The sequence below is a fragment of the Macrotis lagotis genome, chromosome 1 (genome assembly GCF_037893015.1).
Source record: "Macrotis lagotis isolate mMagLag1 chromosome 1, bilby.v1.9.chrom.fasta, whole genome shotgun sequence".
Classification (NCBI taxonomy): Eukaryota; Metazoa; Chordata; class Mammalia; order Peramelemorphia; family Peramelidae; genus Macrotis; species Macrotis lagotis.
In genome coordinates this window covers 556,891,406-556,913,223 of record NC_133658.1, presented here as the reverse complement: position 1 = coordinate 556,913,223, position 21,818 = coordinate 556,891,406, and the positions used below count along the sequence as shown (strand labels likewise).

Here is a 21,818-nt window from a genome sequence, read left to right as displayed (position 1 = left end):
TGCCTTGAAAATCTCCCACTCCCCAAGTTGAAGTCAGTATGTATAAAGTCTTTCTAGTTCTTCTTTGATTTGGCATTATTTCATATGGACTGACTCAGTGTGGGTTTAACAAGAAAAAGCACTGGGTTTGGAGTCAGAGAATATGAGGTTGAATCCTGATTCTGTCTTTTACCTCGAGTGACCTTGGGCAAATCACTTCATCTCCATTTTCTCATCTATAAAAAGAATTTGACTTAGATAGCCTCTGAGAATGTTTTGAGCTCTTAATCTGTGTTCCTATAATCTCCTCGTAGTCCCCAGTGAATCCAATTCAACATGGAGCTGATGTCTCAGTGGATAGAGCACCCGCCCTCAAGTCAAGAGGACCTTACTTCAAAGCTGACCTCAGACACTTATTAGCTGTGTGATCTTGGAAGCAAGTCATCTGACCCTGATTGCCTCACATCCAGGGTCATTTCCAGTCATGAATCATATTTGGCCACTGGACCCAGATGGAGAAAGTGAGACTGTTTAGTTTGCACAGGACCCCTCCCTCCCCAACTCAAATCCAATTCATGTGCATACCATGGCAACACCCCCCTGATGTTATGGTCTTCAAGAATGAAGGACAAGTATCACTGCATGCCAAGGATTTAGAATTTTTTTTGAAAGATTTTATTTTGAATTTTGCAATTTTCCCCCAATCTTGCTTCCCTCCCCCCCCACCAGAAGGCAATGATTTAGGATTTTTTTGAGGGTGGAGGGGGATTAGGACTTCTTATTTTACTATTTCAAGGAACACTCTATGTAGAGTTTTTCTTCTCCCAACTTAGTTGACCTCTGCAAGTTATAATGCTAAAAAGTTGCCTGGGGACACTAAGAAGGGAGTTAATAAATTTGCCCAGGAAAGCACAATATTTGTCAAGGTGGCAATAGACTATGCAGTTTATGCTCTAACCACTAGTCCCTGCCACTTCTCTGAATTTTGGGGAGAGGTGAAAGTGGCATCATCCTCTCCTTTAGGGACTTTAGAGACTATTTGGGGCGAGGGGGTGGGAGCTTATGGAAGTCTATAGCAACATGAACACAGATACATAATATTAAGGAAAGTGACAGAGCCAAAGGAAAATTGTGGAGGGAGAGATAAACCCACAGTCATTTTTTCATTTTTACCAATCCCTAATGGTTTTGCACTTAGGTTGTGCTGTGGAATTTACTATTACATTATAGTTCAGCTATATACATCCACAGATAAATGGTTTTTTCTTTTTTTACAATTATATCTTAGGTTTATAATCCTCATAACAAGATGACCCGGTCAAAGGGTATGGTCAGTTCACTGACTGCCCAGACTAATGTCTCTGTGAGCACATTGCTGACCAAAAAGATTCTTTCAATCTGCATCTCTATTCTGAAGGAAGTGAGCAGCGACCTCACCATGTCATTGCTCTACCTCATTAGAGCAGAATTGCTATAAGCAAACAGAACAATCCCTTCTATTTACACTACTGCACTTTACATTTTCATGTAATTTGCTCCTTTATTCCCTTAGAATCTATTAAGTATCATGCGTTGCTGATATGCCTTAGTTCTCACTCTTTAGAACTGCTGAGGAAATAGCTGCAGTAAAGGTAGCTCCTTATAAACAGCTTATCATGTCACTAACAAGCTGCTTTTCTATTCAGTATAAGTTTAACCCCTTGTTCAGGATGGATGTGCTCAGTTCCCTAATCTTCTCCTTCCTCTGTTTTACTTCTCCCCATCCCTGCTGATGACCCCTCTATAAAAGTTCATAATTTGCTAGCATTTTTACATTCAGAATGACACAGAGGGAAGGAAAATAGATTTGGAGTCAGAGAGAATATCAGTTCAAAGTCTGATTCTGCCACTACCTACCTGTATGACGTTGGGTAAGTCAAGCTTTGGTCCTCAGTGTCTTCTTAGGCCATCAGTTTCTTCAGCTAAAAAGCTACGGGGGAGGGTTGCTAATAATTTTTTTGATCCCTTCTAAATCACAATATTTACTAAGAAAATTCTTGGCAAAGATGCTAGAATGGCTTACGGTTTCTTTCTCAGCTCATTTTACAGGTGAGAAAACTGAAGCAAGCAGAGATAATTTACTTGCTCAGGGGTCACACAGTTAGTATCTGAGGCTGGATTTGAATGCAGACTTCCTGACTCCAGATTTGGTGTGCTAACCAATGAGCTCCCTAGTGGCCCAGCTCTCAATATAAGATGGTATTATTCCGATATTAATGCATGCCATGCTATGGAAGTTGCTACCATTAAAACTAAAATAATCTTCTTCTTGGGAAAATCTTCACTGGCTGTTTAGGAGATAAGACTATAATAACCTCTCTAACTACATACTGATAATATTCTTAATTATTGATGGTGATAGCAATGTGGAACATAGGACAGAAAGCTGACTGAAGAAAGGAAGACTTGGGTTCAAGTCCTAGTTCTCAACTGTACTTAGTTGTATGATCCTTGACACGTCACAGTGGGAAGAGAGAGACAGTCAGGTCTGGAGTTAGGAAGATGAGTTCAAATCTCTCTTCAGATACTTATGTGTGACTTTAGACAGATCACTTAATGCTGTTTCCCTGATACATTTGTCAAAAGTAGGACAGGGGAGAGGGAACAAATGGATAGGCCAAGCAAAGATGAAATGTCTCCCATAGAATAAGGTTTCTGTGAGCATGAAATAATGAAGAAATAAGGTTAAGGAGAAATTCATTAAAGATTGAGCAATTATTCCAGTAGACAATGGAAATAGAAAACTTGAGAGGAAAGGGGTTATGTGGATGGGAACACAAATATGGAGAGGCAGAAAGAGGAAGGGATTAGGGAAATAGGAGGTTACAATTAGACAGCTATGAAATTAGAGAAGTATCAGTGGGATGAATACTATTCAAAGTTCCAAGGACTTGTACTGTTGGAATGTGGAATAGATGTAAATATTTCCTTTCCAGACCCTGGGAAGACTTAGGAAATGGTGGCAATGAATTCAGTCTAAAGATCTGAGTGCCCAGAAACTGGACTTAATTATAATTTGGTATCTGTTCTGTAGTTATAACCCAAAAGAATGGGGAATGAGGAATTTTCAGAACCTCCAACACATGAAAGAAGCAGAAGATTCTTCAACCCATTTGACACTGTGTCATCCCTGTTGGAGAGTTCCTCTTTGCTTGGTGTTGAGTTTGGAGTCTGGCTTGGACCACACTAGGTTTTTGCCAAGGTCCCTATATTTCCATTTCTCAGTGTGAGCCTGGGGCTTTGGTTGGTCAGCACTCTGGTGAAAAGCCCATAAAAGAAATGCACAAGTTTTCAGTTCTGCCAGCAAATAATTCATTGAACAAAATATCAAGTTCTTAACAGTATAAGGCAATCAGAGCTTCTAGATCAAATCCATTCCCATCATTGCTCTTGCAGTGGAAAATTGCAGCTATTTTCAGAAACAACATAATCTAGGGCAGGGTGGGAGGAATGCCTACTTAAATGAAAGCTAGTTTGGAAACTGTGGGCAGGTAGCAAGGGTTCCAGTTCACACTTGCCAATAGCATACCAATATACTTAAGAGAAGGTCCTGAAGTTGTCAGGAGAAGGATCCATTCCAAACACACAGGTCTTGAGCTTTTTTTTGGTTAGAAGGCTAAAGATTTCACACTTGCAAGGAGTGGGCAGGATTCTGTCTCCCGGGGGCTGTCCCAGAGACAGATGTGGGCTTTGTATACTGTACGCACTAGTTACCGCATAGTATCTCAGAGCCTAAATTGGCAGCTAGAAGAGACCAGAGCAAGAAAAAAGATTGGAGAGGCGTCCTGACTCTCCCACCGGCTTATTGCTGGCGGAGAAGCTCCTTGTGGCTTCCTCTCCCCTGCAGGGCTTGGTAATGGATCTCTGCATCCTAAAAGAGCAAGATAATGGTGGATTTTGGTTTATAAATATATGCTTACACATTCTCTATGCAAAGCCCCGATTGAGAAGCTGACTATAGAGCTCATTTTAACTTCTATTTCTGCAGACCGCCCCCCCCCCAGCCTCAGTTGTACAACCTCCTCCCCCTCCCCTAACAGGAGCCAGCTAGAGCTGTTCAGTCTTACCACGAGAGGGCCTGCAAATACATTGTCCAGTGACCCTGGCCATCCGAGCCCCTCTGTTTAGAACCTTGCACAATGCATCCTTTTATGGGTCTTGAAAAAAAAATACAAGTTAGATTTTCATGAGCTCGAGTGACCTCATCATTCATGAAAGTCAGAGAGAAGCAGAGCCACAAGTTGGGGGGGGGGGTGGTGAGGATTCAATGACAGCCTCTCATGAAAACATTGCTCAATTTTTTACCTCCTCACACTCCCCCACCATCTCTCCCAGCGCCTGCTGAGCTTCCCATTTCAGAGTCTGCTGCCAAGGATGAGGAGCCTCTATTAAAGAGTCCTCAGTCAGGTCTCTGCTCCTGTTTCCAAGCTTCCTGGCCCCTTCTCTCAGGCAACAATCAACAGATTCCAAACACATCTACTGATCCAAATATCCATTGGCTGTAGAGGGGAGAAATGATGGCTTCAATGAGAAATTTGATGAATGTAAAGGATATTGATCTAGGAGCGTCCAAATAATTTGATGAGATCCTCCACTAAATTTGATGAGATTATAGGGTATCTGGAGGTATCTGAAGACTACCTCTCCTCTAGGTCCAAACACTGGCAGCTCACTGTCTGGGCACAGGGGACTTTATGTGTCTTCCCAAATGACTGGAGTTATATCCAAGATGATTGGACACAGAGTCAGAGGGATGAATCTTGCAGGGCATCCATTATCCCTTTTGATTTATATGGGGGTGTTTAATTTGGAGTTCGTGAACTTGAGTGTGTATATTTAAATATGTATATGCCTGTATTCATATGTGTATATATAATTATATATTTTATTATTCATATGTATATATAATTATAAACTTTATATATGAATAATATACTTTACATAAAGAACTATATTTTGCATGCATGGAACTACATGACACATATATTGCATATACATGGAATTATAATTATATAATTACATGGAGTTCATGAACTTGTTTATATATGGGATTATATTATATTTCAATTACAACATTTATAATTATATGTGGAATGTAATTATATACAATATATTATGTGTATCATATTGTATATCATTATATTCAATGTAATTGATTTACTTTGTAATTCAATGTATTTAAAAACATTTTTTTTATTTAAAGCAACGGGATTAAGTGACTTGCCCAAGATCACACAGCTAGGCAATTATTAAGTGTCTGAGCTCAGATTTGAACTCAGGCATTCCTGATTCTAGGGCCTGCAGTGCTCTATCCACTGCACCACCTAGTTGCCCCAATTCAATGTATTTTATTTTATGAATTTTAAAATAGAGATGTATAGGTTTCTTCAAAAATGTTAACTTCTCTCACAGGACTCCATCACAAGGACTTTTTTCTATGGATTTTCTGTAAAAATTCAGCAATTGACTTATTCTTCACCCTTACCCACCCAATAATTAATTACAACTTCTAGTGGAAGGCCATGGGGGAAAGTCGTCCTATGTAGGCCTGCTTGACCTGAGAAAGTAATTTATGGACAATGTTCATGAGCCCCAAACTCCTGACACAAGTTCAGGTTAAATTCCACAGATACATACAGAGGATAGACTAGTTCTTAGAGTCAGGGGAACTTTGTTGTTTTTTCTCAGTCATGTCCAACATACTTGCTTTGTCATTCCATTTTGATTTTCTTGGCAAAGATACTAGAGTAATTTGCCATTTCCTTCTCCATTTTTAAGGACAAGGAGCTTAGGCAAACCAGGTTAAGTAACTTGCCCAGATTCACACAATGTCTGAGGCTGGATTTGAATTCATGTAGATGAGCTTTCTTGATTCCACCGAGTTCTCTATACACTGAGCCACAGAGTCAGAAAGACCTGAGAGCTCATAGTATCACCAAAGGTCAGAGTCCAGGTTTGTTCCTCCTCTGTAGTTATTTTTCTGATCACAGGTTGGTCCAGAAGTTCAGCATTTTCCAATAATTCCTCTGTTGGGCCAGGAACTTAGTTTCAAAAAATTTTTAACTGTCTTGCTCTGCTGCCATTTCTGGGGTCATATTGCTTCCTCAAGGGACTGTGGGTTACATAGACATTCCTTTATGAAGCCAAGTCCACATTTCTTCCTACTTTCCCTCTTTCTTACTTCCTTATCCCTGTAGTTATGCTGGTTGACCCACTTGCTACTCCTTGCTCCATCTATCCTTCTCTTCTTACCTGGAATACCCTCCTCTTCACCTTTGTCTCTTAATTTCCCTACAAGGCAGAACTCAAATCCCACTTTCTTCATGAAAGCTTTCATCAGCCCCCCCCCCCCCATTGCTAGTACCTTCTTTGTGACTGGTGTTGCTGATTCATTTCAGTCTTGCACAACTCTTCATGACCCTTATTTAGAGTTTTCTTGGCAATGATACTAGAGCAGTTTTCCATTTCCTTTTCCAGCTCATTTTATAGATGAGAAAACTGAGACAAAGTTAAGTCACTTGCCCAGGGTTACACAGCTGGTGTCTGAGGTCAGATATGAAATCAGAAATTTTAAGTCTTCCTGACTCCAGACCTGGCACTCTATCCACTGTATCACCTAGCTCAAACTTTCTGTCTATTTTGTAGAGAGGTACAGAAATGGGTTTTAATAAAGTTATCTAGCCATATCCATGCAGATAGGCAATATCTATGTTTATGTGGATAACCATATCTAGAAAGATAACTAGATATATACACAATATCTATTTCTTTATATTTATATCTATCTTTATTTACTTAGTTATGTGCATTTTGTTCCCAATATTAGAATATGAATTACTTAAGGTCAGAGACTTTTTCCCCTTCTTGTATCTCCAAAAGTTAGCACAATGAGGTCGGAATATAGAGAGCAATTTGTTGACTAGATAACTCCTGTGTTTCTCCATTCCTTTTAAAAAATTTTTCACCTTTTGCCCCCCCATTGCCTAGTTTTGTACTAAACAGTCACCCCATAAATATGTGTTCATGAAAACCAATTCCAGAAGTAGCTTAGAGTATGACCTGGCTCTGAATCAACCAATGAGGTGTTATTGGGACAAGAAATTCACACCTCTTCATGGAGACACCAGTAAATACCAAATGACATCAGTGGCACCAATGGGAGCTTTGGCACCACATCTTCAATGCCAGAGGCAAGTTCTCATAAAATAGAGCCATCGAGAACAATACCTGAAATGCACCTGTTATATTAAATGTCTTAAAATTTGCAATGCTCACACCTACAAGTCAGGCTATAAGATTACCTCATTGCACCAAAAGACTTCACTTGGGGATTGTCTTTTTCATCTGGATAGGGCTGGAATGTCACTGCCCTCCTAAAAGTGAAGTCTCATTTACTTTCCTGCCTTGCTCAACTTCATTATTTATTGAAAAACTTTCTGTTTTCTTCCATATGCAGCCAAATAGATAAGTACCAGGGCAATTTTTGAATAAACTGGAATAATAGGAAAGCAATGAGCCATGAGCATTTGCTTCAGAAATCAAATTTGTGATTCTGGGCTCCAGAAGTAACCTGGGATAATTTGTCAGCTACTGCAATTGTGGGTTTCCAGCCCACTAAGGAGTCATGTGGTTTATGGTCAAGCTGTGAAGAGAAAAGTAGAATTTTATGACTGAGAAGGACCTTGGAGATCATTTTAGAGAGGATGAAAACATGACCTTGAGAGACAAAATGATTAACCCAAGTTTTAAAGATACATGTTCTGGGACCAGGATCCAGGTCTCCTGGGTTCTAATCCAATACTGCCTTTTAAGACCTGGGTCTTTATTTTTAGTCACAGAACTGATTTTCCCTAAAATTTCTCAGTTCATCTTATATCTTTGTATGACAGGTATCGGAAAGGATAGGAAATGGAAACCAAATGTTATAACTGATCCTGGTAAAAACTTGCTTTCAATGTTATGGGGTAAAGATTTTCTGACTCTAGAGACAATAGATTAAATGAATTCAAATCTCACCTCTTTTGTTTACTTTCAGTATGATTTTAGTGAAGTCCCTTGACCTCAATGGGACCCAATTTCATAATCCATAAAATGAGAATATTGGACTAGAGACCTCTGAGATTCCCTTCTGGTCCTAGATTTATGATCTCTAGACTTTAAAGCAGGTGTGGGAAACTTTTTTTTTTTTTTGCCAAGGGACAGTTGGATATTTATTAACATCACTTGCAGGCCACACAAAATTATCAACTTAAAAATTAGCCTGCTATATTTAGTCAAACATTTAATTAATTTATCCCTAAAAAGTTCCTAGATTTATTGAATTTTGAGTTCCCTCTAGCACTTGCCATGGCAGTGTCGGACCAAATGATTTCTCTGGCCATATATGACCCAAGGGAATTATAATCACAATATAGGAAGTCATGGAGCATAAATAAAAGTTAGAGCTGTCATTAAAGTTTTTTTTTTTTTTTACAAAAGAGGCGGAAGTTAAGCAGAGTAAGGTTTGATAAATAAAGGAACAAATCTAGACAAAAAGAAAAAAAATTGAATGGCTGAAATGATAACAATAATAATTAATAATAAGGTTTAATGCACAAGGATGGGTTCCATTATGGAATTATGATATAATTATGATAATTTTATTTATATAATACTTAAAGATTTTACAAAGCACTTTCCAAATATCTCATTTTAGCCTAATAATATTAATTAACTAATTAATATTTTAATAATATCATCTTCATTTTATATCTGGGGGTAGGTTTTATTATTATTATTACATTTTACAGATGAGGAAACTGAGGGGGAAGAGGTTAAGTCATTTGTACAAGGTCAGACAGCTAGTAAGTGACTGAGACTGGAATTGCAATTAGGTCTTTCTAACTCCAGATTCCGTACACTCTCCATTGTTCCACTTAGGCCTTAAAAGTTAGGTCAGGGAGTTTAGAATTGATTTGAGAAAACACTGTAGGTACATACCAAGAGAACTCATTGTTGTCCTTTGTAATTAAGAAGATTAAGATAACATCACAATGTTGGGGTCAATATACTATGTCTTACTGTGGCTGATTAAACCAATATGAGCTAACACAGATACAATTATCCCTTCCACATCACAGCTTTCTCCATTGCTGTTTCTATATATCATGAATTGGCTTAAGAAATTAAAATGCGAGTTTGGGGGAAGTTCCGTGAAAGCCAAATACAACATGTGAAGGCCAAAATATGATACAGAAAATGTTTAGGAATTCAGAAATGCATGAAATATATGTATAATACTGTATGATATAAGCATATTTTATCTTTTAATGCCATAATAATTCAGCCTTCTTCTCTGGGATGAAGGGAGGGACAAACATTTTTATACAATCTTCCAGATGGCAGAGATACCTTGTCCCTAACCTTTAAAAAATTTTTTTTTCCTTAACCTTCTTGATGTGGAAGAGTTAACTGTTGTCTGTATAGCAAGAGAACATGTCAAAGGTAATGTTATGTTTGTTTTGGAAAGGCAGTTAGGTGACTTGCCCAGGGTCACTATGATAGTAAATGTCAAATATCTGAGAACAGATTTGAGCTCAGGTTCTCCTGATTCCAAGGCTGGTGTTCTATCCAATGTGCCACCTAGCTGCCCCAAAAGCAATATATTTTGAATTATAGAATTTCAGTATTTAAAGGAATGTAGAGGTTGCCAACCTACTGGATGCCCCAGCCCTACCACAATAGACCAAAAACTTATCATCTAGTCTCTATTTGAATGCTGAGAACAGGAAACTGAATGCATCCCAGGGCTCTAACTGGCAATTTTTTGAGTCCAATACAAAAGATAAAAGACTCATCCAGAGCAAATCCCCCAAATACTTAAAATAAATAGACTTTAAAAAACAAATTCAGTTGGAAAGAGGAAAAAGTCTCAGAGCACCATGAAGTGGAGGTAAGGAGCCTTCCTATTTTAATTAAATTCTCTTAGTATCTAGATGCCAATCTTATTTGTTTTTCCATTGTAGAAGGACTACAAATGCTCTCAGCAGCATCTAAATTTCAGCACCCTGAGGCAGTCTCAGTTGATCTACCCTTCTTATGATTATGTTGTCTCATGATCAATTAGTCAATCAATCAACAAATATTTAGCAAGTAACAACTCTGTTAGACCCTAAAAATCAGAGTGCCAAAAAATAGAAAAAAATGAAACAATCTCTGGTTCTCCAGGTAGTTTAGACTATTTTTTGACTGTCATGCACTACTTATATTGAGAAGAAATCTATCTCTCTGTAATTTCCACCTATAGTGACTGTAGTTATGTATGTTATTATGTCAACAATTGTATGAGAAGATTCTGAAGATGCCAATATGTGCTTCATTTTCACCTCTCTCCCCACAATCCCCAAAAGAATGCAACCAGTACATAGCTTTGACTTCTTTATCTCCAGTGGTGGAGTAAGAATGGTGAGGTGTTCCCTTGAATACTTTTGGTTAGTTAGCCATTCAATAGGTGGCATAGCTATTCATTATTATTCACTCCATTCAAGTGCCTGGCCTAGATTCAGGAAGACTCAACTCAGATACTAGTTGTGTGACCCTGGGCAAGTCACTGAACCCTGTTTCTTCAGTTTCTTCATTTGTAAAATGATGTGGAAAAGAAAATCACAAACTACTCTGGTATCTTTGCCAAGAAAACCCATAATGGAGTTACACAGAGTGAGATATTACTCAAAAAATAAACTGAACAACAATAATTACTCTAGGTTCTGGAAATACAAAGAAAGGTAAAACTGTGATCCATGACCTCAAGGAGTTCATGTGCTGATGGGACAAAAACATGTATATGACTAGATCCATATAAGTTACATACAGAGAAGTTGGAAGGGAGTCTGAGAAAAAGAAGCCATTAGCCACTAACACTGGGAACAGCTTTCTGTGGGAGGTGGGATTTGAGTTGAGTACTGAAGAAAATCAGGGAGCAATCATAAGTGTGGGCAGAAAGCACAAATTGGGTAGAATTGAGAAGTAACTCTCTGTGAGGATCAGAGTTGAACCATGTGGTTTCCAGCAGAGAATTCAATTGTCTGAGTCAATGTCCTTGCAGTAGAACCATAATGAAAGGGGAATGATTAGTATGATCAATATGGACTTTGGGCACCTGGTGCCATCCTGCCTTCCAAGCATGGGGGATATGGAGCATCAGAATGGAGTGAGTCTATGTTGCGTGGGTCTCAGTATCCAGTAAGTCATTTGAGTAAATATTGCATTTACTGAGCAGAGATGATTTGTTGGTTCAAATTTATTGATATTGAGTAGATTACTAGATCTCTGTCCACAAATACTAGTTGTTTTCTCTAAAGACACAAGGAATATCCAATTCTTTCTTTTAAATATTATTTTGGAAAAATATTTTAAAATAATAATAAATGACTGATTAGAGGCAACTATACAATTGAACTCTCCAAACAACTTTAAAATAACTCTTTAAATTGAATTTTGGAATAGCAGAGCCAACAAAAGGTTAGAGGGAGACATTTTTCCAGTCTAAGAAAACTTACAAGGTCAGTGGGAGAGTTCTGTAACACCAGGATGGGAGCTGGCCCAGAGTATTGGAGAAGCACCAACTGTGGACCATAGAGGTGGTAGCAGCAGCAGATTCAGGAGCTCTCAGCCCAGAGATGCTAAGGAAGTTTAAAAAACAAGACTAGAGGGGTCTCTTTGCTGACATTAGGTGCAGGTAACAGTGACTGGCAACCCTATTGCCCATATGCAATTCTAAGTCTCAGTTCCAGGGCTAAGAGGAGTGCTAGTACTTGTGGCTGCATGAGGAGCATGGAACTGAGCAGAGTGCAGACCAGGAAAGGAGTGATCATATCTCTGATCATATCTCTAAATCAACCATCTTGGAGGCATAAGAAACTTGTAGATCCCTAGAACTAGCTCTGAAAACAGCAGCACAAAAAAAAAAAATCTGAAGCTTGAGAACAGTGCCTTTCCACCTCCAGGTGAGTAGACTAGTAGACTTCAACATAACATCCAAAGTCAAGAAATAGGCTGGAAAAAATGAGCAAATCTGGCAAAAAAAAAAAATAAAGAACTTGACAACTGTGGAGGCAGGAAAAACTAAGACACAAAACCAAAAAAAGACAATGTAAAAACAGTTACAAGCAAAACCTCAAAGAAAAATGCTACTTGGACCCAAACCCAACAAAAATTATTGGAAGAAGTGAAGATAGTGATAACTGTAGTAGACAAAAAAAATTGGAAAAGGAAATGAGAATGATGAAAGAAAATTATAAAAAAGAGAATTATCAGTTTGATAAAAGAGGCACAAAAATTCACTAAGGAAAATAGTTCCTTAAAAAGCAAAAGGCCAAATGGAAAAAAGAGATATATAAAGCTCACTGAAGAAAATAATTCCTTGCAAAAATAGAATTGGACAAGTGAATCTAATGACTTTAAAAGGATGAAAAAAACAGAAGAAAATATATCAGAAAAACAATTGACCTGGAAAATGAATAGAGAATTTAAGAATTATTGGACTACCTGAAAGCCATGATAAAAGAAAAAGAGCCTGGATAGTGTATTTATTTATTTATTTTTGAATATTATAATTTTTCTCTTAATCTCACTTCCCTCCCCCTCACCCCATACAGAAGGCAGTCTTTGACAATTTTAAAAGAAATTATAAAGGAAAACTGCTCCAATATCTTAGCTCCAGAGGGTTAAAGTATAAATTGAAATAATCCATTATCTCCTGAAAGAGATCCCAAAATGAAAGCTCCCAGGAATATTATAGCCAAATCCAAGACTTCCTAGATCAAAGAGAACTTTAAGTAACTTTAAGTAACCATAAAGAAATATGGGGCAGCTAGGTGGTGTAGTGGATGGGGTGGCTAGGTGGTGTATTGGATAGAGCACTGGCCCTGGAGTCAGGAGTACCTGAGTGCAAATCTGGCCTCAGACACTTAATAATTGCCTAGCTGTGTGGCCTTGAGCAAGCCACTTAATCCCATTTGCCTTGCAAAATTCTAAAAAAAAAATGATGCAAATATCATGGAGCCACAGCTACAAGATTTAGTGGCTTCCATGTTAAAAGAATGGAAGACATCAAATATGGTTTTAAGCAAAAAAAACAAAACAAAACAAAACAAAAAACTAGGCTTCCAATAACCTACATAGCAAAACTGAGTGAAATCAACCAGGAGAACAATGTACACATTAACAACAACATTGTGAAATGATTAATCTCGATGGCAGCAGCTCCTCTTAGGAGTTCAAAGAGTTATGGAAACTGTATTAGAACAGCTATGAACAATGTTATCCCCATTCAGAGAAAGAAAAACAAAACAGAATTGATGAACACTTTATAAAAATTATCTCTTACGTATTTCTTTCTCTTAATCCTAATTTCTCATACTGAAAATGATTAATCTGTAAACATGTTTATCAAAAATATGTGTGTACAATGCTAACCTGACTGTTCCCTGCTGAGAGGAGGGGGTTGAGAAAGGAGGGTGGAAGGAAATTTTGTAACTTAAAAATATACATGTGCATATGGATGAAAATTTTTTTTAAAAAACTGAGTAAAATCCTTTAGGGAAAATTTATATTCAATGAAATAGAGGACTTTCAAACATTCCTGATGAAAAAACAAGAGTTGATTAGAAAATCTGATTCAAATGTAAGACTAAAGAGAAGCATAAAAAAAGTAAATGTTAAAGAATGATCAAAAACATCTCAAAATTAAATTATTTACATTACTATATGGGAAGATTATAAAGTACTCAAGAACTTTATCACTCGAAGGGTAGCTAGAAAGGAGTTTTCATAAACAGAGGATATGAATGAGTTGACTGTGTTGGTATGAGCTCTAAAAAAATGAAGAGGCAAGAAAGAAGGATACATGAGGAGGAGGGTTAAGAGAGATAAAATGGGGAAATTTTCTCACATTAAAAGGGGTGTGCAAGGAAGAATTTTTATAATGGAGAGAGGAATGGGGACTGTGAACAATTCTAGATCCTCACTCTCATCAGAATTAATTCAAAGAGGGAAGAATATAGATTAAAAACCCAGTTTGGTATAGAAAACTATCTTGCCATGTAGGCATATAGGAGGGAAAATATATATATATATGTATATATTTTTATATATACATATATATATATATATATGAAGGGATAAAAGAGAGGAAAAATTAAAAGTCAGGGAACAGAAGGAAAATAGAATTTTGAGAATAGACAGGATGAAAAAGAGAGAAGGATAAACAGAAAAAAATGTGCTAAAGAGAAATTCTAAGTTAAGAATCAGAAATGTTAATATGACTGTGATGAATTCACCATTGAAATGAAGCAGATCACAGAATGGACTAAAAACCAGAATCTAATAATAGGTTGAATACAAGGGACATACTTAAATCAGAAAGACCCATATGCCATAAAATAAGGAAATGGAACAGATTATTTTAATTTCTATTTTAACTTCTGGACCTAAGATATTAGGTCAGTTTTCCTTTATAAATTTACTTCAGCTGAAGTAAAAAAGGTAGGGGTAGCAGTCATGATCTCAGAAAAAAGTGAAAACAAAAACAGATCTACTTTAAAAAGATAAGCAAGGGGCGGCTAGGTGGCACAGTGGATAGAGTACTAGACGTGGAGTCAGGAATACCTGAGTTCAAATCCAGTCTCAGACACTTAATAATTACCTAGCTCTGTGGCCTTGGGCAAGCCACTTAACCTTGGAAAAAAAAAAGATAAGCAAGATATTTTGCTAAAAGGCACTATAGACAGGAACTGTATAAAAAAATAGAGCAAATTTCTTTGATAAAGGCTTAATTTCCCAAATATATAGGAAACAATAAAATTTATAAAAAAAATAAGAATCATTTTCCCAATTGATAAATAGCCAAAGATATGAACAGGCAGTTTTCAGAAGAAGAAATCAAAGCTATCTCTGAATTATGAAAAATGCTCTAAATCACTATTGTTTAGAGAAATGCAAATTAAAACTCTTAGACACCACCTTACATCTACCAGAAATGGCTAATGTTGGAAAGAGAGAAAATTGGTAGATTAATAAACTATTGGTTGAGTTTTAAACTGGTCCAATCATTGTGTAGATCAATTTAGAAATATGCTCCAAATAGATTGAAATTATGATTTCAACCCAGCAATATCACCACAGGTCTGTAATTCAGAGAGATCAAATAAAGAGTATAAAAACACATATGTATACAAATATTTATAGCAGTGCTAACAATTGGAAATTGATGAGCATCAATGTGGAATGGCTGAACAAATGAAGCATTGTGATGGAGTACTGCTGTGCTATAAGAAATGAGGAGGGGGGGTAGTTTCAGGAAAAAAAAAACAACCAAAAATACATGGCAACTCCTAATGAACTGGTGCAAAATGAAGTGAGCAGAACCAGGAGATCAATGTGCACAGTAATAGCAATGTTGTAATGATGATCAACTGTGAAAGACACAGTTACTCTGATCAATGCAATGATCTAAGACAATCTCAAAGGAGTCATGACAAATAAATGATGTCCCTCTCCAGAGAGAGAACTTATGAAGTCTCTGTGCAAACGGAAGCATAATTTTCTCTCTTTATTTTTTCTTACTTTTTAGTGATGTGACTAATATATGTTGTATGATTTCACTTGTTTTATTGATTTCATTTTCTTTGACTTCTTAGTGAGTGGTGGAAGAGTGGGAGGGAAAGAAAATTTGAAACTCTAAATGTACAAAGAAAAGAATGTGGAAATAAATAGTGAATGTTTTAAAATACTAAAAATAGATGATGATGATGATGATGATGATAATGATATATTTCCTTCACCAAATCTTTCTGGGCTAAACATGCTGATTTCTTTCAACTGCTCTTCATGACTTGCTGTCATATTCCTGTACCATCGTCAAGACACTCCACTCTTTATTGTTTATTATCTATTCTACATAAGAGTAAGGATAGTTCTACAACACAGAGAGAAAAATTTTTCTGTAATTCCCTCTTGTATTCTTTAGGGAAGCATGTGATGAGTCTAACAACTCTCAGAAGTGATCAGAAGACAACTGACTCTTCCCTTTGCTGATTTGATTCAAGATAGCAGATTGACCCACAAATTGAACTCAAGGTCTATCATGAAATAAGTCCACTACATCAAAAGCCACAGTTCAGCAGAAACTCAACTAGGAGCACATGGCATATCTGTCCTCATAAGCATGTTTTGTATCTCTCTTTGTGTGTGGTAATGGGGTCAGAGAAAAAGATTATCTACCTATTTTATATACAAATGGTTAACCTCATCGGAAACAGATAAAAAGAAAAGAGATAAGGTCCATACATTATTAAGGAGTTTTCACTTCCAAGTCTCCCATCCTCTTTTCATTTGTGGCCTCTCTCCTTTTTTAGATTCAGGCCTTTTGTCAAACTCAATACTATACTAGCCTTTGGGTAGGCTTCATTGTCATCTATGATGAGGAAGGAAGGAAGGAAGGAAGGAAGGAAGGAAGGAAGGAAGGAAGGAAGGAAGGAAGGAAGGAAGGAAGGAAGGAAGAGGTAGGACAGGGAGGGAGGGGGAAGGGAGGAGAGAGGGAAGAAAGGAGGGAGGAAGGAAAGAAGGGAGGAAGGAAGGAAAAAGATAATAAAGAAAAAAGGAGGGGAGGAGAAAGGAAGGAAAAAAGGAGGAAAGGAAGAGAAGCATTTATTGAGTACTTACTATGTATTGGACATGATGCTAACCATTTTACACGTGAAGGTTAAGTGACTTGCTCAGGTTCACACACTATTCAGTTTTTGAGGTAGGATTTTAATTCAGATATAACCTGTATCTAGATCAGCACTCTGTCTACTACATTACCTATTTTATGTTAGAACCCTGATATATGTAATTGCATATTAAAAGAGGATACTCTAGAAGTATAAAAAGGAATGTTCATAAACTAGACTGTTTGGAACATAAAGTGGGTAGCTTCAAGTAGGATCCTCAATCAGCCAATGAGTATTAATCTCCCACCATGTCAGACACTGTTTTAGTTTGTCCTTGATTGACCCTGAAGCCAAATTAGTTCTTACAGAGTGCTTGCCTGGATCGCCCATATCATAAGATGACCCTTGGCTTGGCTCCCCTCTAGCCAGTCTACTTCCACAATGGTTGCCTGACCCCGAAGGGTTCCCTCTTCTTCCCCTTTCTATCTTGCATTTAGGGTTATATCTTCTCCTGTTAGAGTGTGAGTTTTCAGGAGTAGGCTTGTCTTGTTTTCTTGTTTTTATAGCTCTACCTCTTATAAAGAGCCTGGCATATGGTAAGCCCTTAATAAATGCTTTTCATCTCTTTAAGCAATTGGTTCTTTTCTACAACCAATACAGTTTCTTGTACATAGAGGGGATTTTTGACTTCTCTTAGATTCCTGGGAGTCAGATTAGTATCTGAAAGCTTTTTCCAGATTTATGGTCTCTGATACAAGGATCTGAGAAGGATAATAGAAGTTGCATACTTCCTTCCAAGCACATTGCAAGTGTAGTAGTTGATACCCCATTTTATATCTTCTGCTCTGCCTGGTTTCAACTCCACAGAATGAGATGCCCCACCTATGCCAGCTTTTCCCCATTTTCCCCACAGGGGAAATGGCACCCCATAAGGCTGTAAGCTCATTTAGAGCAGAGACTCTTTCTTTTTATTAATTGTATCCTCATTGTCTAGCACAGTACTGGCCCATAGTAGGCATTTAATAAATATTTATTGATTGGATTAATTTCAGAGGTAGAAGGAGAAATAGGGAGGTACCAAAGCATTTAGACTTGTTGGGATTTGTAACTTGGAAAAGGCAATAACCAAGAAGATTGATGGAGGAATGATGAAAAGAGCCATCCTGGGGAGTGGGGGTGGGTGGGAAGAAATTCACTAATTTTTATTCAACTCAACAATCATGCATTAAAGTTCTATTGTGTACAAAGTACTGTACCCCAAAATAGCTATGAGCTAAACTCATGAAAAAAATCCATTCTACTGCTTAAGCTGATATTTTTCACCAGACTAGAAATTAATTTGACTTTGACACAGCTTGGTATCAGTGGCAAAGACTTGATTATATTGGTGAGCAATAAAGTGTTCTGATTCATGAAAGATTAGTGGAGTGAGGCTTGGAGGTCAGAGGAACTGTAGTGCAAGGAAGGTCTCGATAGGAGGCACTCTGGAATGGTACTACAGTTTGAGTAGTAATGCAATCTGCTGAGACGGAAGCTCTGAAACACTCTTCCTTTTGGAGAGCCCATGCAGAAAATGGGTTCTCTGGAAAAGAAAACAAGCCATGCTGGAAAAAAAATCCATGCCATTTGCTGGAAACTGAAAAGATATGCAGGTAGATCAATGAGAGATATTATCTATGTATCTTAGGAGGAGAAATATGGTAAGTAGCTACATTAGAGGGGACTCCCATAGACAATCCTACAGAGGACAATGACTATGCATGGCTAAGATTATATGGACCTTCTGAAGAAGAGTGTCCATAGAAAAATATTTTTATTTCTAATTATCCCTAATTAGAAATCTCTTTGTTTTATTGGTCTATAAATACACCCTTTTTATCAGCTAAATGGATGAATTAATTAATTAATAGTTAAGTAACAGAATGTAAAGAGTGCCAGGCCTGAAGTCAGAAAGATGACCCCAGGCAAGTCATTTAACCCTGTTTGTCTCAGTTTCCACATCTGTAAAATCAGCTGGAGGGGTGGCTAGGTGGCGCAGTGAATAGAGCACCAGCCTTGGAGTCAGGAGTACCTGGGTTCAAATCCGACCTGAAACACTTAATAATTACCTAGCTGTGTGGCCTTGGGCAAGCCACTTAATCCCATTGCCTTGAAAAAAAAAATCTAAAAAAAAATGAGCTGGAGAAGGAAATTGACAAACCACTCCAGTTTCTTTGCCAAATGGGGTCACAAAAAAGTTAGACATGACTAGATAACAACAAATTTAGTGATTAAAAAGTGTTTATTAAGTACTTAATATGTGCAAAGGGTATATATATAAGGAATTGAGGATGGTAGAATGGTAGAATGAATAATATACCCAGATTATGTGGGTTGGGACAATGAGCCAGAAAAGTAAAAAATACCTCCAAAGTGTAGTTCCATGTCATAGGTAAGTTTCTTTTTTTAATTTATTTTTGGTTTTTGCAAGGCAGTGGGGTTGTGATTTGTTCAAGATCACACAGCTAGGCAATTATTAAGTATCTGAGGCTGAATTTGAACTCAGGTCCTTCTGATTCCAGGGCTGGTTTTATCACCTAGCTGCTCCTGATAGCTGAACTTCTAATATGAATTATATAGTAGCATAGCTGACAAGCAAGGACAGTCAATTAACAGATATTTATTAGGCACCTATTATGTCTAAGCACAAAAAAAAGCAAAACATGGCCTCTGATCTGAAGAACCTCAGTCTAATGGGGACAGTAAATCAACATGCAAATACCTCTGTTCAAGCTAAATATGTGCAGGTTAAATTGAGACTAATCTCAGAAGGAAGTCACTAGTATTAAGGAGGATCAGGAGAAACTTCTCACTAAAAATGAGACTAGCTGAGGCTTGAAAGAAGTCAGGAAAGAAAGGAGGAAGAGATAGAAGGAAATATATCAGAGACAACCAACAGAAGCACTCAGTCAGGAGCTGGGGTCCTGTGTTAGGAACAGCAAGGAGACTATTGTCACTGGATTCTAGAGTATGTGGAGGAGAACAAGGTCCCAGAAGACTGAAAAGGTAGGGAGAGATCAGATTATGAAGAGTTTTAAAAGTTAAACTGAAGATTTTATAATTAATTTTATAATTAATTCTGGAGGTAATAGAAAGCTAATGGAGTTGACTGAATGGGAAATGACATGGTAAGACCTATCCTGTTGACCTCAATTTGACAGCTGAGTAGAGGATGGTTTGGACTAGGGAGAGACTTGAAGGGAAGGAGATCAATCATGATGAGATTATTAAAATAGTCAAGTCATGGGGCAGCTAGGTGGTACAGTAGATAGAGCACCGGCCCTGGAGTCAGGAGTACCTGGGTTCAAATCCAACCTCAGACACTTAATAATTACCTAGCTGTGTGGCCTTGGGCAAGCCACTTAACCCCATTTGCCTTGCAAAAAAGCCTAAAAAAGAATAGTCAAGTCATGAGGTGATAGGAGCTTTATTCAGCAGCATCAGAAGAAAGAAAGGGGCATATATGAGAGATGCTGTGAAGATAGAAAGATAGGATTTGATAACTGACTGAATGTGAGGAGTGAAAGAACATGAAGAGTTGAGGATGACCTCTGAGTTATAAACTGGGATGGCTGGGAGGATGATGTTACCCTCAAGGGCAGGGGATAGAGGGAATAAGAATTTATTAAGCACTAATAAATGGGTGCTAAATGCTTTACAAATATTGTCTCATAGGGGTGGCTAGGTGGCATAGTGGATAAAGCACCAGCCCTGGAGTCAGGAGTACCTGGGTTCAAATTTGAGCTCAGACACTTAATAATTACCTAGCTGTGTGGCCTTGGGCAAGCACTTAACCCTGTTTGCCTTGCAAAAACCTAAAAAAAATATTGTCTCATACTGACAGTAATAGAGGAGACTGGAAAAGGACAGGGTTTGAGAGGAAAGATGATTTAGTTTTGGATTGTTGATTTTAAGAGATCGATAAGACAGGAGATGCCCAAAAGGCAGTTGGAAATTCAAGACAGAAGGTTGGGCAGAGGTTAAGCCTGGACAAGTAGATTTGAGAGTTATTTGCACAGAGATGATAATTGAAACCTTCAAAGCTGATGAGATTACTGAGTGAAATATTATAAAGGGAAATGAGAAAAGGACCTTAGACCAAAGGCTGGTCTTAGGAGTGGTCCCTATGATGGAAAGTTCCTTTGTTTATAAATATCTTCCTCACTAAGCTACCAGAATACTTAATTTTCCATCTTTAGAGACCAGTTGTCTTAAAACACAAATACATGAGAACCAGAAGGAATGTGATCCAAGACTCACTGAGAAGAAACTTGTGAGTGACAACTATTGTTTTCTAAGGCTGGAACTCCAAATTCTTATGCCTCTGTTGTCCACTTATGCATTCTGTCCATCCATGTGGCAGAGTAGACCTCCAAGGAATAGATAACTTAATCCATCATCAGTGTGAGTAGAAGGCTTTACTTCCCTTTGGGTTCATTTTTAGATCATTGGTAAGAAGAAAGAGACTATCTCCTGCTCCCAACTTCCTCATTTTTTTTAGGGTTTTTTTTTTACAAGGTAAGGGGGTTTAAGTGGCTTGCCTAAGGCCACACAGCTAAGTAATTATTAAGTGTCTGAGGCTGAATTTGAACTCAGGGACTCCTGACTCCAGGGCTGGTGCTCTATCCACTGCACCACCTAGCCGCCCCTGCCTCATTTTTAAAAATCTTGCTTTTGTCAATTTTCTAAGTTTTGTAATGGAATGTACAGAAGTCAAAGCCTTGTACTCTACAATTTGAGGGACTTTACAGCTTCTGTGATTGAACTTCTTAATTTCTTTTGACTCAAGAATGGTGAAAGTACATGTTTTAATGCCTTTTTTGAAGTAGGGAGTCTGAACTGTTCACATGGTCCATTCTGGCAGCTCCATCCATTGATATAGATATACAACTCATCTGTAACATTTCCTCTTAGAGGACATTCTGTGGTCTTTCTGACTCCAAGGCAGGTTCTTTATTGATTACATCACACTTCCTTCAAGAAGTAGAATGGGACAATGGAAAGTGACCTGGATCTAAAATTAAGAACCAGAGGTCTAATCCTGGCACCCTTACTAGCTAACTAGGTAAC

General features: G+C 37.7%; 1 long non-coding RNA gene across 2 annotated transcripts in view; it reads left to right on the top strand.

The window, feature by feature from the left end:
• Positions 1-1,805: 1,805 nt before the first annotated feature.
• Positions 1,806-21,818, top strand: part of LOC141521308 (uncharacterized) — a 129,472-nt gene continuing 109,459 nt past the window's right edge. The window contains exon 1 of one of the 2 annotated variants that reach the window (XR_012477894.1): positions 1,806-1,889. This is a non-coding gene — a long non-coding RNA (uncharacterized LOC141521308). Of the gene's footprint in view, positions 1,890-19,578; positions 19,755-21,818 lie in introns of those variants that run through there. The other variant, XR_012477892.1, reaches the window with a different exon arrangement.